Source organism: Varanus komodoensis, unplaced genomic scaffold (genome assembly GCF_004798865.1).
Source record: "Varanus komodoensis strain SLA01 unplaced genomic scaffold, ASM479886v1 scaffold87, whole genome shotgun sequence".
Taxonomy (NCBI): domain Eukaryota; kingdom Metazoa; phylum Chordata; class Lepidosauria; order Squamata; family Varanidae; genus Varanus; species Varanus komodoensis.
The window spans coordinates 165,476-181,644 of record NW_025336565.1 but is presented as its reverse complement, the minus strand read 5'-3'; the positions used below and the strand labels follow the sequence as shown (position 1 = coordinate 181,644).

At 55.3% G+C, this 16,169-nt stretch overlaps 5 non-coding genes across 5 annotated transcripts; 4 read left to right on the top strand and 1 right to left on the bottom strand.

The window, feature by feature from the left end:
- The first annotated feature begins 1,782 nt into the window (after positions 1–1,782).
- On the top strand, positions 1,783–1,853 carry TRNAG-GCC. The gene has a single exon. It is a non-coding gene; the product is annotated as a tRNA-Gly (tRNA).
- A 274-nt stretch (positions 1,854–2,127) lies between these two features.
- TRNAG-GCC lies at positions 2,128–2,198 on the bottom strand. Its single transcript has one exon. It is a non-coding gene; the product is annotated as a tRNA-Gly (tRNA).
- A 1,204-nt stretch (positions 2,199–3,402) lies between these two features.
- TRNAG-GCC lies at positions 3,403–3,473 on the top strand. Its single transcript has one exon. It is a non-coding gene; the product is annotated as a tRNA-Gly (tRNA).
- A 1,022-nt stretch (positions 3,474–4,495) lies between these two features.
- On the top strand, positions 4,496–4,566 carry TRNAG-GCC. The gene has a single exon. It is a non-coding gene; the product is annotated as a tRNA-Gly (tRNA).
- A 5,997-nt stretch (positions 4,567–10,563) lies between these two features.
- Positions 10,564–10,645, top strand: TRNAS-CGA. Its single transcript has one exon. It is a non-coding gene; the product is annotated as a tRNA-Ser (tRNA).
- Positions 10,646–16,169: the final 5,524 nt, after the last annotated feature.

The following is a 16,169-nucleotide window of genomic DNA, read 5'->3' as shown; positions in this document are numbered from 1 at the left end:
GTATAATTGACAAAAGAAATTAAAACGCACTGGCCCAGATTGTACTCGCCTCACACAAATCTACAGTCTGATTTCACTTACAAATCTGTGGACTGTGCAGGTCACTGCACCTTGAAATGGATATGATGGGGTGGGAAACAGGACAGATGTTAAAAAGGCTGGAGCAACTCCCATAGGAGGAAAGGTTACAGTATCTGGGATTGTTGAACTTGGGACCAAGGCGAGTTACGCGTGGCCTGGGCGACGTGGAGAGAGCGCCGTGCACGGGTCCCCCCCCCGCCCCAAAGCCGACTGTGGGCACATCAGGGTGGGGTGGCCACCAGTCCAGCTGCTTTGGGGGGGTGGGGCGGAGAAATTCCCAGAGAAGGAGGCATTCAGTGGCTGTGAACTCCATCTTCAGATGGCTACCTCCACACTGAAGGCAGCGTGCCTGCGTACACCAGTCGCTGGGGAACATGGGTGTGTGGGGGGCTGCTCCTGCACTCATACACTGCTTGTAGGGGATGATGGTTTGTTCCTTCCTTTTTTTCAAACAATGGGGAAAAAAGTAGAAAATGTGGGTTTTGTTGCGCAGCCAGTGAAGGGCCCCCGAGTTTTTGAAAGTTAGGCTCTGACTGCAGCTCGAGAGTCGCTTCAGCAGAGCTGGGCAGGGGACTCTCGCCCCCGGAGCACATCTGGCAACCAGAGGGGGATATGCTTGCGGGGGGGGGGGCGAGAAGAGAGGGTTACCATGCTCAGGGTGGCAAGGAAAATGCATCTGGGCCAAGCCAGCTGTGGCAAGGAGGGGAATTTGTCCCCCGTGTGCAGGTAGAAGAACCCAGATGTGCGCAGAACTGGGAAACAGCGCCGAGCAAAAGCAGCCCCCGAAAGACGGGTGGAAGCAAGGGGAGGAACAGGGGTGCGTGTCGTGGAGGGGCTGGGCGTGGGGAGGCGACGGAACCGGGCAGGTGGGGGCTGACACGTGTGTTTCCAAGGGAAGCCCCCTCCTCAGATATTCCAGAAATCGCACTCCCTAGGTCAGCGAGATGGCCCCGCCCAGCGCTTGAGGCTTTTTGCCCCACTTCACAACAGTCCGGCGAGGTAGGCAGTGACAGGGGTGTGCGCGTGTGTGCCGGGCGAGGAGAGTGGCGGCTGAAGGAGCGGCCCCAGGCGACCCTTGAGGTCCGCATTTTATGGGCCGGCGAGGAAGAAAGTCCGGCCCGAGAAGCCACGCGGAAAATCGGAAGCTCGCCAGGATGAGGAAGGGGCTCTGAGGAGGTGCTGCTCCGCAACTTCTATCAACCCCGGGCTGTACTTCAGGTCCCATCCTCCTGAGGCATGGCCAGCCGTGTTTTACGGCAACCTCCATTATCTCCGCCCAGCATGGTCAGAAATGCTGGACTACTTCTCCCATCACCCCATAATAGAAATTGTAGTCCAACACCTCTGGAAGGGCACCTGCTTGGCCAAAGCTGCTGTCAAGGAGGGAATGTTCCACTGCGAGAGCCGTGTGACTTTGATGGCTGTATTTACGCCCCCGAATCTTTCCTGGAGTTTTAAAAACTTACAACCTCAGGAGTTTTGTCATTCCAACAGCTTTCCATTTTATTTCCGGTCCTATCCTGTCCCACCTTTCCAGCCCTCCTTGCAGAACTGGAGTAAAAGCAGATTAATGGGGTGTAAACAAACAACAACGAAGAATCTTGCGAGTCCTCGCAGACGTTCTTTCCCAAGAACAGGCAGGAGACACGTAAGGAGAAGCGTGTCGTAAGGATGCCGGAGAGAAAGCGTGTTTCGCAAGGCGCATTGGTGGTTCAGTGGTAGAATTCTCGCCTGCCACGCGGGAGGCCCGGGTTCGATTCCCGGCCAATGCAACTTCCCTTTTGAGCCCCAACCGAATGCTTTTTTTGCCGATTTGCAGGAATCGACGTTCCCAATAGGATAATTATTTTTCTCCGCGGGGTACTTTATTCTTGCATGCGTAGAAAGAGAGAGCGTGGCCTCAAAGCTAAATCAGGCCGTTTGGTAGAAACATGCATGGAGTAAAGGGGAAAAACAGTCCTGACCGTGAGTATTGGCAGCGGTAGGAAAGGAAGGAAGCAACATTTTATATCTTTTGAAATGAGCGGAGGTTAAAAAGAGACGCGTTGCATTGGCCGGGAATCGAACCCCGGCCTCCCGCGTGGCAGGCGAGAATTCTACCACTGAACCACCAATGCGAGCTGCGCCACAGCTGGATGGCCGCGTCCATGGCATAAGACGCCTTCTCGGCGTGTGTGGGGCAGTTCCTCCCTCGGGAAGTGAAATATATTTTCTTTCAATCCCTATTTTCCAGGTCACAGAAAAGAAAAACGCAAGAAAACTCGGAAAGTCCTCCCAGCTCCGAGTCAAGCTGGGGGTGGGTTTGATTATTTTACAGCTCGCTGCCCCTCGATCTTTCCCGTCCCCAAGGTTATTTAGGGACCAAGGTTCCTCCCGGGAGAGGAGCCGCAGGAAGGAAGAGCGTGTCTCTGCGCGCGTGCAGAGCGAGCCTGTCCCCCTCGCCCCCCCCCCGCCCCCGCCAGGCGAGCAGGGGCCACGTGCGCCGTCCGCGGCGTTGCCCTGGGCGCTTCGGGGTCTTTGATCCGCAGAGTGAGCGCCGCGACCCGCCGCGCCCGCGACCCGCCCGTCGCAGCGCGCCCCCCCCCCCGGCCCCCGGGGGCTCCGGCAGGCGCAGAGGGTGCGAAGGCTCGTGCCTTCTGGCCGGCGAGCGCGGCTCTTGTCGACGCCCGGGAGGTGCTAAAAGGGTGTCACTTAGAGGGGCGCATCAAAGGGCAGGCGCCCGGCGGGGGGCCATTCGCACCTTGACGTGTGGTTGGTTTTCCCACGGGTCTTTCTGCGGGGAGGGGAGGGGAGGGGAGGGGAGGGGAGGGGGCTGTCTGAGAATCCCCTGCAGCGGGTGGAAAGAAAAGCTGCGAAGGGGCGTCGATTGTGCCCGGTCGCATTTGCTCCGAGGAGGGAGGGGAAGCTGCGCCCTCGCTGCGCTGGGCTCGTCTGTTGCAGGCTAAGCGTGTGCGCCGGGAGAACACAAGCCCTGCACTGCAGAATAGAACAGAATAAAACGGAATAGGATAAGTCCGACACTTTAAATACGTGGAGGACCCGGTTGTCCGCAGGGCGAAGCTAGCTGTAAATGCTAGGAGCTGGGCAAGAGGTCGCCTGAGCTTGCGTCTCTTTCTTCCCACTGTGCAGCTTCTCCGGGACTAACGGTGTTCGAGTCGTGGGGAAGTGTGCTTTTGGGACACGTGTGGGCATCTGTTGTTGTGGGAGCCGATGAACACCGAACAGGGGGATGCCGAGCAAGGCACCAGGTAGACAGTCGCCAACAGCTGTGCGGCACGTGTGAATAGAGAGGTCCCTATTCACACGGCGCCCTCGGCAGCTGCATTGGTGGTTCAGTGGTAGAATTCTCGCCTGCCACGCGGGAGGCCCGGGTTCGATTCCCGGCCAATGCAACCGGGGTCCCCCCCCTTTTTTTCCCCAGAGGCCCCCATCTTTAGCCTTAAGGGCTCTGCGGCGCAGCTCCAGCAACCCTGCTCCACGTCCACCCCTTTCCGCTCCACGAGCCTTCCTCGCACCCCGCGGGCGCAAGGCTGCAGCCTGGAGCTGGGGGGGGGGGTTCCCTTTGTCTGAACGCTGCTTTGTAAACACCCGGAGAAAGCTCGGGCAGTCTGCACAGCCGTCCCGGGGGGCGGGGGCGGGGGCGGGGGCGGGCGGGCCTGGCCTCCTCTCTCCCCAGCCCCGGGCGACCCCCGCGTCTCGCCCGCCTCTCGTTTGTTCCCAAGGCTGGGAAGGGCTTCCCGCGCCGACGTGTCAATTGCCCCCCGGGAGCCTCGCCGGCCCTTTGATGCAGCCCCGTGCGGCTGCCTTCGCACCTCCCGGGAGGCGCCCTCGGCCGGCCAGGAGCCCACGAGCCTTCGCACCTCCGGGCACCTGCCAGCGACCCCCGGGGCGGGCGCGGACCGAGAAGAGGAGCAGCGCGTTAGCCCTGGACCTGGCAACGTGGAGATCTATTCCGGGGGCTCCCTGCCCGTGGCGGCTTTTATCCTGAGCTTTCCGGGAGCGAGCCACGGTGCTCCAAGGCGGGGAACCGACCCGGGGAACCGAGGACAGCATAATGGATAGGTCTTATCAAGCTCCGAATAAAAGCTGCACTGGGTAGGGAGCGCCACGGGCCTAGGAGTCCCCGGTCCATGGATAGGCCCTATAAAGTTCCGAATAAAATCTGCCGTCGATAAAGAGCCCCAGGTGTATAGCAGTCGCCAGCCTCCCGCATGCCTGGAGGGGTTATCCTAAAAGGGCAGCTTTTTCTATTTGGATTTATCTGCGTTCCGTCTCCCACCTCTAGGATGGGCCGGGTGCTTTGGACGGAGCGACAAACGTTTCAGGAAAGCTTGGATTATTTCTTCCAGTCCTTAATCTGGTTCCCCCTGCATTGCCTCGCTTCTCAAGGGGCGAAATCCAGCTGTTGGCCAGCGCATTGGTGGTTCAGTGGTAGAATTCTCGCCTGCCACGCGGGAGGCCCGGGTTCGATTCCCGGCCAATGCAACGAGTTTTTGCATTTTGGAGCCATTCTGCTCGGAATGGTCTGGTGTTTTGCTCTGGCACCTCCTGCGAATAAAAACGCACTTTCCCGATATTTCGTCTTCTAAGCTAAAGCAGTTTTTGCAGCGCACACCAATGTCCACGTGCTAAGAGTAAGCTCCATTGAACTGAATGGGACTTACTCCCCAGTAGCTCTGCCGGCTGGCCATACTGGGAACAATGGGATCTTTTCTGCTTGTACCCAATCTAACATTTCTAGCTCTGGCATTCCTCCACAAGGATATTTTTGTGCAGAGCCTAAAAGTGAATCATGCAAGCTTATGCCAGCTTCCCTCCGTTCATCTCAGCGGGACCTATTCTGAATAGGCAGGCACAGGATCGTGCTGGAAAGGTTCGGAGCGGGGCAGGGTGGGTGGCTAAACGGCATGGCATTTGCCAAGAGGCACCACCTTGCCCTCAAAGTGCCTTTTCAAAGTGTAAGATTGGCTTTCCGAGACAGTTAAAGTTTTGTAAAGGTTCCCCAGGCCCAAGGTTGACCTAAAAGTTCTGGGATGAAGTGAAAAACGTAGGTGGTACAGTTCACCTGGTCTCTGGGCCTTTTAAAGACAAAACTGTACACCATTGTTTCATTATTTCTTTGTAAAAAAGAGGGTGAGAAAATGGAAGCGGCTTCCCAGTCCACTTCTGGCGACAGGCTTCAAACTGGGGAGCAGGGGTGGTTACAGGGATGTGTGGGGGGGGTCCACCTGATCTCCCCTTTGCAAGCTCTCCCCCTTTTTGAAAAATATAAATGCTATATCACATACTCGGGGTGGGCCTGCAGGCTTGCCCTCCCCAACAAGCTGCTCTCCAGATGTACCGGACTACAACTTCCATAAACGCCCAACCGGCCCATGCTGGGAGTTGTAATCCTGGCCAAATGGCAGGCACCAGGTCTGGGCCATCCTTTCGCCCCGTGCCCTCGCTTTCTGTGCCGTGGGAACCAGTTCAGGCATCAAAGGCTGGCTTCCAGCCGCTCACACCTTGGTTTGGCGTGGTGGGGGAAGAATGCACAAAGGTGCCCCCCCCCCACAGCTCAGCAAATGGGGGGAGCCTTTGGTCGCTGCTCTGGGAGGCTAAAGTTTTGCCGGAGAAACAAGAGGCTCTCTCTGTCTTAGAATATCTTCTTAGGATCCAGGGTGGGACAGAGGGGGGGTTCCCACAGGTTCTACAGGACCTGGAGTCATTTGGTAGCCTGCCAAGCCATTTGGAGCCCCTCCCCCCACAACTAAAAAGCTTCTTTTGATGTCTTCTTCTTCTTCTAACTACTTTGCCATTACTACTTTACAATCACAACCCTTTGAGGTAGGCTGGGCTGAGAGCCTGTGACTTGGCCCAGACATCCAGTGAGACTAGAACCTGGATCTCCCTGGTTTCCAGGACAGCTTGATGGGTAAGGGGGGGGGGACAATTTCCACATTTTGGGAAGAGGTTGTGCTGTCCTGAGGACTTCACATGGGGGGGTGACACCCCTTGCCCCCTGCCCAAATATCTCCTTTGATTTGCTACAGGAAAATACTAGATTGCAAACTCCTCAGAACAGGGACCTGCCCATTGATATGTTATAAAAACCATGCAGGACAATGATTTATGGTGTCATGATTATTCCTGCTGTTATTGTAATTAGCAAGGAGTGCAACATTCTACAAAGTATAAATGGAAGGCCTCTGCCCCAAAGAGCTTGCAATCTAAAAAGCAATGCGAAGGAAACAGCAGGGAACATGCAGGAAATGGGGAAGCCTATGCATCCATTTCAGTTACATGGGTTCTGGCAAACATGGCAAGGCCACAGTCTTGAGGCCACCTGCTTTGGTTTTATTTTTATTTTTCTACTAGAACCTAGAGAGGCACTAACTGCAACCAGGACGAAGGAAGTGCGCTGGAATGGCACGAGTCCATGCCCAGAGACTTGATTTGAGGATTGGGGCCCAATGGGGAGGGGGCAATCTTCCCCATCATTGATTGCATCCCGGAAATTTCTTAATTTCTTGCATCAGGGGAGTCATTTTTGCTGTTTTTAAAAAGTTGGGGAGTCTGCAATCTTTGCTGATCTCATCATCCTGATTTAGTTCTTCCCCACTTTTGTTGTAGGAAAATCGGGGCTTCGTGCCAGCAGCCTGCTGAGCAGTCAAGCCACACCCCCAGCTCCCCTTCATCGTTTGCTCCCCTCTTAATTTGGGGACTGAAGGTGTGCCCTCTTTGGAGTGGCCAGGCAGAGTTCGTGTGGGAAGCTTCATCTGGTGAGATGAAGGGGGTCATGTGCCATATGTCACATCATCAGATCTGACTCCCTCCCCCACACACCCCAAAAGGATCCTGGGAATATTTCTTCTGAGTGTCATCTGTGCATTTCCCAGAATCCCTTGGAGGAACACATGGCCAGTACGAGCAAGGAGAAATGGCCATGTGAAACGAGCCATCGGACGGACTACTCAAAGTTTATCATACGGTGGGCACAGAAATTGGATTATTTAGCAGAACAGTTGTGCGGGAAGCTGGGGTGGGTGGGAGCTGCCGTTCTGCGGTGGAGGCCCCACTGGTAGCAGAAAGCTCCAGGTTTAAGGGTCAGTTCCTGGCAGCATCTCCAGGCAGGGTTGGGAAAACCTCCAGCCGGCTGTGGCTGCTGGTCTGTGCCGATGAGGTTGGATGTCCAGCGGTCTGCTCCGATCAGGTGGCCGGGATGGTGATGCAGAGATCCGTGTGGTTCTGCTGTGCTGCTTCAGATGGGTGTGCAGATCTGGGAGAGGCACCTTGAGGTCATCTTGCCCTCTGGAAGACATGTGGGCCTTCCCGGGTGAGGAAGGATGGGCGTGGAGAAGCCAGGGGACTGGTGGGGCAGCTCCCCCCCGACTAATGAAACTGAGGAGGAAATGTGGGAGGGCAGGGCCCCCTGAGTAGGAAAAGGCCGCTGGGAGGCCCCCCCCACCGGCTCCCTCCCCAGTTTTTCCAGGGCCTTGGACAAAGACCACATGGTCATGGGGCATGGACCGAGAGCAGGCTGCTCCTGGGCACTGGCAGTGAACCCTCCCTGTGCTCATGGGCCGTCAGCAGGTTTAATTAAAGGGATGGAGCGGCCCATTAATGGCCCCTCCCCAGGGGTCTCGCTGGGGCACTCTGCTCGCCACTCTTGGCTGGTTTGCTCATCAAGCAACCTTTGTTCCTGGTCAGGAGCCCTGCCCTTCCCACAGGACCAGGTCCCCCGGCCCCCGGCCCTCGCCCTCCTGCTCCAGGTCACCAGAGAGCTTGACGGCAACCAGAAGCCCTGTGGGGGGGGGGGGGGGGTGCTGAAAATATTTTAGGACACAAAAGAATGTTGAAGGAGAAACGGTTTCAGCCAATGCCTGTGGGGAGCAGAAGGTGCCAGATGTTGGAATTCTGGGATGAAACGCTGGCCTGGGTTGGGGGAAGCTGCTGGGAGAATTTTTTTTTCTTTTTCTTTTCTCTTCGATTTACATCCTGCCTTTTTCCTACAAAGGGCTCAAGGCAGCTTACATCATTCTCCTCCTCCATCTTATCCCCACAACAACGACCCTGTGAGGTGGGTTGGGCTGGGAGTCTGTGACTGGCCCAAAGTCACCCAGTTGGCTCCATGGCTGAGCAGGGAGTGGAACCCAGATCCTCTGAGTCCCGGGCCCATGCTCTTAACCACTACGCCACGCTGGCTCTCAATTCAGAGACATGGGTTAGAATTCAGAATTCAGGGACATGGGTTGGAACCTTCTCCAAGAAGAATGGAGGATATGCAGAATCCAGCCAGGGACTGATGGGAGTCGTGGTGCAACAGATCGTAGGAAGCAGCTGCCTTCTGGACATAGGGGGCCACTTCGGATGATACCCTCAAAGCTGTCTTGGCCATTCAGCTTGCCCCCCCCCCCCCCCAAGGCTTCCCATCACTGAATCTCCAGAAGCAGAGCAATGTTTCTAAGAGGAAGGGTCCTAGGAAGGTGACCCCTTCCTCAATGACCCACAAACAAGATGGACAGCATTTCAGATGTATGCAGATACAAGTGTTACATTCTCCCCCTCTCTTGTGGCACTAGAATAAGCTGGGTGACGGGAAGCTCAGGGCAGAAAAGGAAGGGCTTCTTTGGCCCACCCAGAGTTAATCTTGGGATGTTGCTGCCCCAAGATTTATTTATAACATTTCTATGCTGCACCCATCGCCGAAGCCTCGGGGCGGCTCACAAGGAAAATAAATAAACAAAGCATAGAACAATATTAAAAATTTGGAGTTCTTGGCAATAATATAAAACCATTAAATAAAAACACAGATTAACAATTAAAATATCATTTAAATAAAAAGGTCTTGGCCTGGCGCTGAAAAACAAATAACGACGGCGCCAGGTGGGCTTCTCTGGGGAGCGCATTCCATAAGTGGGGCACCACCTCAGAGAAGGCCCTCCTCCAGGTACTCACCCTCCTAATATCTTTCACGGAGGGCTCCCGGAGAAGGCCTCTCCCGCTGATCTCAGGGGGCGGGGGGGGGGCATATATGGACACAAGTGCTCCTTTAGATAGCCAAGATGAAGGGGTGGCCATTAGAAATATGGAAAAATTCATGGAGGACTAGCAATGGCTGCCATGAGTCAGAGTGGCTCTACGCTGCCTCATGGATTAATGGGAGAAGGCAATACAAAGCCCCTCACGACACACAGGGTCACGGAAGGAACACCGCTTCCTCTCACGACGCACCCAGGTGCTCCACCTCACCTCTGAGGCCGCCTTCCACATGCCACCCCAAGAATGACAACAAGAAGGACCTTCTCTGTGGCGGCCCCAAGTTATGGAATTATCTCCCCACTGAGGCCTACCGGGCACCAGGTTTATTACGCATCTTTTCAGGACCAGATTAAGAGTTGTTCTCTTTGCTGAGGCATTTTATTGTTTAGTTGCAAAGTCGTGTCCAACTCTTTGCAACCCCATGGACAACATTCCTCCAGGTTCTCCTGTCCTCCACCATCCCTCGGAGCCCACCCAACCCCACACCCACCTCCTCGGTGACCCCATCCAGCCACCTCACCCTCTGCCGTCCTCTTCTCCTTTTGCCGTCAATCGTTCCCAGCATCAGGCTCTTCTCCAGGGAGGCCTTCCTTCTCATTAGGTGGCCAAAGCATCTGAGCTTCGCTGAGGCGTTTTCCAGTGCCGAATGGCCCACTGGAATGGCGGCTGTGGGGTGAATGGGGAAATCACCCACTGTTTTTCTGCAGGCCTAAGTTTGGGACTGGTTTTAGCTCTTAAGTTGTAAAAACGCGGCTTAAAAGTGGCTTTGATTTTTAATGTAATCTTATGGTGTCTCATTCTGCATGTTATCGTATTTCTTACTCTTTATCACCACCCAGAGAGCTTCAGCTATTGATTAATTGATTAATCAATTGCTTTGATTGCCTTTGTGTCTTGTTCATGGGCTTCCCATCCGGGCAACAGGCAGTGCCACACCTGTCCAGAAGTCAGGTCTTATCAAAGGATTTGATTACATTTGCCTGTCCAACCCAGAAAATGCCCCCCCCCCCCCAGCAGTATTTTTGCGTGGTAGAGTTGTAAACCTACACAGCATGGGAAATCCTCCCTCTTCGCATTGTGCTAATAGCTGTCAACGGAATATGGCACTTCAGACCTGCTGGTCGTCCTTTTAATAAAACTCAGTATTGCATATACAATATTCCATTTATTCCATGCAGGTTATTTATATGAAAACATGCCACAGTGCAAGATGGGTGTTTTTCATATATCCCTGTAGACTGGGCACAATCGGGTAACCTGAAATGGAATGACCTGGGGTAGGATGAAGGGGCTAAGCAAGAGCCTAGTCCACATTGAGGAGGCACACCTCTCTGTTGGGCTGTACTGCTTCAGACTGGGGTTTCTAGGGGTGGTCACACCTGTGTGCGTGCGTGCGTATGTGTGGAAGAACATTGGTGCCCGGAGGAAACCTTTACCTGAGCATTAGAGGAGGCGCACCGAGCTGTGATGGCCGAGTGGTTAAGGCGTTGGACTCGAAATCCAATAGGGTTTCCCTGCGCAGGTTCGAATCCTGCTCACAGCGCGAGGCCCGGCTTCTCCCCCGGGCTTCGTTTTGGATCTCCCGCGAGGCGCGCAGGCGGCTTTGCGCCGCTCCGCTCCGCTCCGCGGGGCGCCCCTGGCCGATGGCGCGCGGCGGCCACCCCTGCAGCCCGCACCCCGAGAACGTCCTCTTTCTTCCCCAGCGTGCATTCACCGGTCCCATGTGCCTGCACATTATTGCATTTCAGGGAGAGCCCCTCCCCACCCCGCAGAAACCGAGGGCCATTTTCTTCCTTCGCACTTCCGCAAATAAACCGTAATTATAAAAAGGAGAACATCATTTTAATGAGAGCGCCTCACGCCGCCTTAACCAGGAAGCACCTTCCCTTGAGAACGTGCGGGCGGTTTGTGGCGAGAGAACAGCACTCTGCACATGCTCAGAGGCACCCCCGCTCTTGGAAATGTGGGGAAACGTTGGGAACGAGGTGGGGGACCTAAGGCACTCTTTGAGCTTCTCGCTTTCCAAGGATTAGGCCTCAGGTTTACCTTTGGAAGAGATAAGAGTATACCTCTGATTTGGTTGCCGGAGTGACTCCCCCCCCAACCACCCCCGGGGAGCCCCGGACCGTTTCTTCGCAGAGACCTGGAGGGCCTCGCGCTCCCCCCTGGAAGCGACTGGAGCTGAGCCCAGGATCGGGGCCCCGCTGGGAGCGCCTTGTGCCCGGCGGAAGGCGCGCCTTTGAAGTGAAAATGCGCGCGCGTGTGAACGGGGGGCCGCGGGCCGGGCACGGGCACGGGCACGAGCACTCGCCGGGCAGCTCTGGCCCCCAGCAGCCCGAGCGCTTCCCTGAAGGGGCGGGCGGGGCGGGGCGGGGCGCTGGGTTTCCCTTGGGAAAAATCCCCTTTTCTCCTCGGCCTCCGCCCCCTGTTTATGGGGGAATTGCAGCGGAAGCCTTTGATGAGGGCTCTTAGCACCTGGCGGTGTGTTGACAAGCGCCCCCCCCCCCGCCCTCCTCACCTTCTGCTGTCCACGCGACCACAGGGGTACCTGGAGGGGGGAGGGCAGCTGGGGAGGGGGCGTGCCGCCGCCGCTCCTGGGTGAATTTCAAAGTGACCTCAAAGGCGAGCAGGCCTTTGTGCTCTCAAAGCAACTGCTCGGCTGAAAGCCCGTGCCCCTTTTTCGCCCTCCCCTGCAGGGCAGGCAGGAGCTCAACAGATGCAGCTGCGCTTGGCGTGGAGCTGTGGGGGAATCTGCCCGCCGAATGTCTGCCAGGCGGTCCCGAAGGGGCTCCTCTTCCCCCTCCCTCCGCCCCTGTGCAGGCCCATCCCGGGGGTTTCCGGTCGCATCTGGGGGCCCCCACCCGCAGGGAGACAGGGTTGGAAGAGCAGGGACAGAGACTGAAAGCCCCCGCTGCAGGGGGCTCGAGGAGACTCTTGGAGGCCAGTCCCTTCAGCTGGATTGTCCTTGGGGGGCTCCTGCGGATGTCAGACTTTCGGGGAGGCGATTATCGGATTAGTGCTAAATTAAATAGTTCATTCCGCCAGCCCCTTTATTCTCAGCACGCTCGACAAAGCACTGCAAAGAACAGCTCGGGCTGACTTTGGGGGCTGCGTGCGTGTTTGGGGGCCAGCGAGCGCAGGGGGAGGGAGATGCCCAGGCATGGCTCGAAAAAGTGTGTTCCCAGAAGACCTCCTCAGCAGCGCCAAGGATCACCAGGGTTTTCTTAAATTGGCGTCTACTCCCGTGCAGGGAAGGTTTCTGGCAGCAGCAATTGCTGGGCATAAGGCCGGATTCAGTGAACGGGGCCTTCAGGAAGAGCTAGTCCTGCGAACATGTCTTTGTCTGCACAACTGCACATGAGCCCTGCTCTCTTGTGCGTCTTGTCGCCCTAATACCGTCACTGAGCATTCAGACGATTCTAGCTTCCTATATTTCCCATGCATTAAATGGTGTGTGTGGAGAAACACTGGGGTTAATTTGAGCTGTGGTTGAGTCCCTGGACCTGTTCTCAGTGGCTGGGTTCACTCAGCCCTTGCAGGCAAAGACACAGAAGGAATAAATAATAATAAGAATTCCCTTCACTAGTTAGATCTCATCTCACCTGGAACCTTGGTGTCCAGTTCTGGGTGCCACGATTTAAGGAAGATGCAGAAAAATTAGAAAGGGTCCAGCGGAGGGCAACAAAAATGACCCAGGATTTGGAAGCACTGCCCTGTGAGGAGAGACGGAGAGAACTGGGCATGTTCGGCCCTGAGGAGAGAAGACTGAGGGGGGACACGGTACCCCTCTAGAAGGACCTCAAAGGCTGCCACAGAGAGGAAGGCCAAGATCTCTTCTTGCTGCTGCCAGAGGGTAGGACGCGGCATAGAAATGTTATAATAATAATAATAATAACCAGGTCAAGTTACGACAACCCAGATTCAGGCTGGGCGTCAGGAAAAGCTTCCTCACAACACAACAGTGGAACCAGCTGCCCAGAGAGGTGGGGGGCTCTTCCACACTGGAGACATTCAAAAATAAACTGGGGAACCATAGTCCGAGCCATCTGGGGGGGGGGGCATCAGGTTGGGGAAGGCTGACAGAGTACAATGACTGAGCATGAAGCTTTTTACGGAGTGACAACACAAGGACAGGTCTCTGTCCCACAAAGCTTACAGCAGAAAAACCGGTATGGAGAGGGGGACGAGAGAGGACTGGGAATAAAATGAAGGCAGGGGATTGTGTGTGTCTGTGTGTGTTTATTTCAGTCACAAGTGTGTCCTATGTAGCAGCACTCACACTGCTACGAACCCCTACACACACCCCCCCCTTGGAAATTGCAGGGCAATACATGGAGAAGCACAAGATGAGTGGAGGGAAGAGACTTGGATGGCACTGAGGGGAGAAGCGCTGCGGGGGGGACCTTTCCCTGCTGCCCCCCAACTCCACCGATCACATGTCTAGAGGAGGTTACCCACTGAGAAAGGACCCCGGTGGCCCGAGGCCACCCTGCTGGGTTGTCTCCATGGCAGAAGAAGCTTGGACCCTTTTACAACCTGTTGCTCACCTGCATCGAAGACAGGCAGAAAGGGGCCCTGGGGCTTGCTTAACGCTCCTCTCCGCTTTATCCTCACAACAACCTTGTGAGGTAGGCTTGCTGTCCAAGGCATCGAACCTCAGTCTGCCCAAGAAAGAGAGAGGAGAGAGAGCTGGTGGGGTTGCAGTGGGGAAGAGACAAGAGTGTGGTTGGGAAGGGGGTGTAATGCGGATGCCACACATCCCAGGGGGCATTTCCTTCCTCGCTTCCACTCTTCAGGGGGAAGCTAGGAGCCCCCCCCCCCCATTTTACTGCTGGAGGCGAGCTTGGGGTTGGGTGGAGGCCTGGCAAGACAGATGTTCGGTTGCTTCGACAAAAGGCCACCAAAAGGAGGAGGGGGCCCAGCAGGTCACTTTGACAAGGCGAGGTGCTAACGCTCAGGGCCAGAAGCGCCCTGCTGGATTGGACCAAAGACTGGGCTTGCCCAGCCCTTGGGTTCCCACAGTGGCCCACCAGTTGCCGGTGAGGCGTCCGTGGGCAGGCAGGACAGGATCGCAAGAGCCCTCGGTGCAATCAGCCCCAATCTGGAGCCTCGAGGTTCCGATAGTCCTCAGGGGATGATGGGAATGGTAGTTTATCACACTGGGGAAGCACCAGGTTGGAATGGGCTGCACTTTGAGCTTGATACTCTGCCTCTGGCCCAGAAACCCTCTGAAGTTAGAAGGGCCCTGTGCCGTTTAATTACAGCTCCTCTGTCGATCAGCTAGAAGGGGGGTTTCTCCCAACTCCCTCCACCGCAGTGAGCCCTCTGCCCCATAGCCCAGGCCCTGCTCTCGGCAGAGCACCCCCATCCCCTTGGAGACAGGTGCTTTGGAAAAGGGGGAGCTCGGAAGGAAACAAGAGTTGGACTCTATTCCGTTCACAGGAGAGAGGGAGAAAGGGGGATCATACAGGAGAGGAGAGAGAGGTTTTTTCAAGGATTCATTTCATTTCCATCCTGCCCAACAGCCAAAGCACTCTGGGCAGTTCGCAACACTCCATCGAGTGCAATAGGTATACGAAAGACACAACTCCAGTAAAACACAGTACACAATTCGAATGTGCAAATTTAACACAGATTAAAATTCCAGTAGGCAAATTTATAACACAGTTTAACATCTATAACTATTTCATTTAAAACTAGACCGAACCCATCATGTGCCATTAAATGCTCGAGAAGAGAGAGCAGTTTTAACTCAGTGTCAAAACTCGGTGCCAGGCGGGCCTGTGAAGGTGTGTGTGTGTGTGGGGGGGGAACCATTTCCAAATGTTCTCCCTCGTTCACAGAAAACAGGTTCCAGGGTGGAGCTCGGTTGAAATCCTGGAATTGTGTGTGGACATGCAAGGAGCTGTCTCCATCTCTGATGTTTCGAGGGGTGTGTTTAATCCAAAACAGCACCAGCAGCAGGACAACTCCAAGTTTGGCAGGAAAAAAAAATGGGGGGGGGACCCATCCCAAAAAGGCCAGCTTGGAGGATGACTCCAAAACAGTCTGATGAGATGAGAGCAGCCACGGGGAGTGGGGGGGGGTGTGTGCAGAGGGACTGTGATGTGGGGTGTGTTTGTGTGCATATGAATGGAAGAGTGGGCTTTTCTGCAGGCAAGGAACTGACCAGCCCCGCTGGAAGCAACTCTTCCTTTCCTCCACCACCGCTTACTCGTTCAGGACTTCTCGTTGAGGCCAAAATGATGGTGGTCCTGCAAGGGAGGAGAGCGTGGCAGCAATTGTGCCCCGGTAACGCACAGTCATTGCAGGTAGACTGCTCCTGAAAATGGAGGCTTGTCCAGAGCAAATAGCCGCTATTTGAGGATCAAGTCGGATTAGTGGGCTTCCTGAGGACCACCACACTCAGCCATCTGCCAGCCCTCAGCCATTCTGTGGCAAAAGATTTCTAGACCTGCCTTACTCTCTCTCTCTCTCGAGCCCATGGCCAAGCCAGTTCCTCAAGCTCCTTGCTGCCGTCCCTGGGGAAGCGCCCCCCCGCCCCCCCCCCCCCCCACTGCTCCATGCCTGCACCATCCTCAATTTTTACAAAATGAGATTTATTTGTTTATTTATTTATTTATTTATTTAAAACATTTCTATGCCGCCCCATTCGGCGAAGCCTCGGGGCGGCTCACAACATACATTAAAATATAATACATTAAAAATATAAAACAAATTAACAATATAAAATAAGTCGCCCTGGCCTCTTCCCCCACCCCCAGAGTCACGGCTGGGGAGCAGAGCCTCGATCTTCTTTGCTGGTGGGAAAGTTCTCATCTTTTCCTGGCAACGGGTGTTTCCCACTTCCCCCCACACTTATGGGGAGTGGTGGCAGGGGTGAGGAGATGCCGGGGGTGGGGGGAATCTGTCAGTTCTGACACCTCCGCTTTTATGGCAGTGAGAGTCATTGTTGGTGGCACTTTCCCACAAGATGTACCATCTTAGGGCCACAATAAAAGCCCATTTAAATGCCTGATGTTCAGTGAGGCCCTGATCATTTAAAGTGTCACACGGTGGTGCTTACT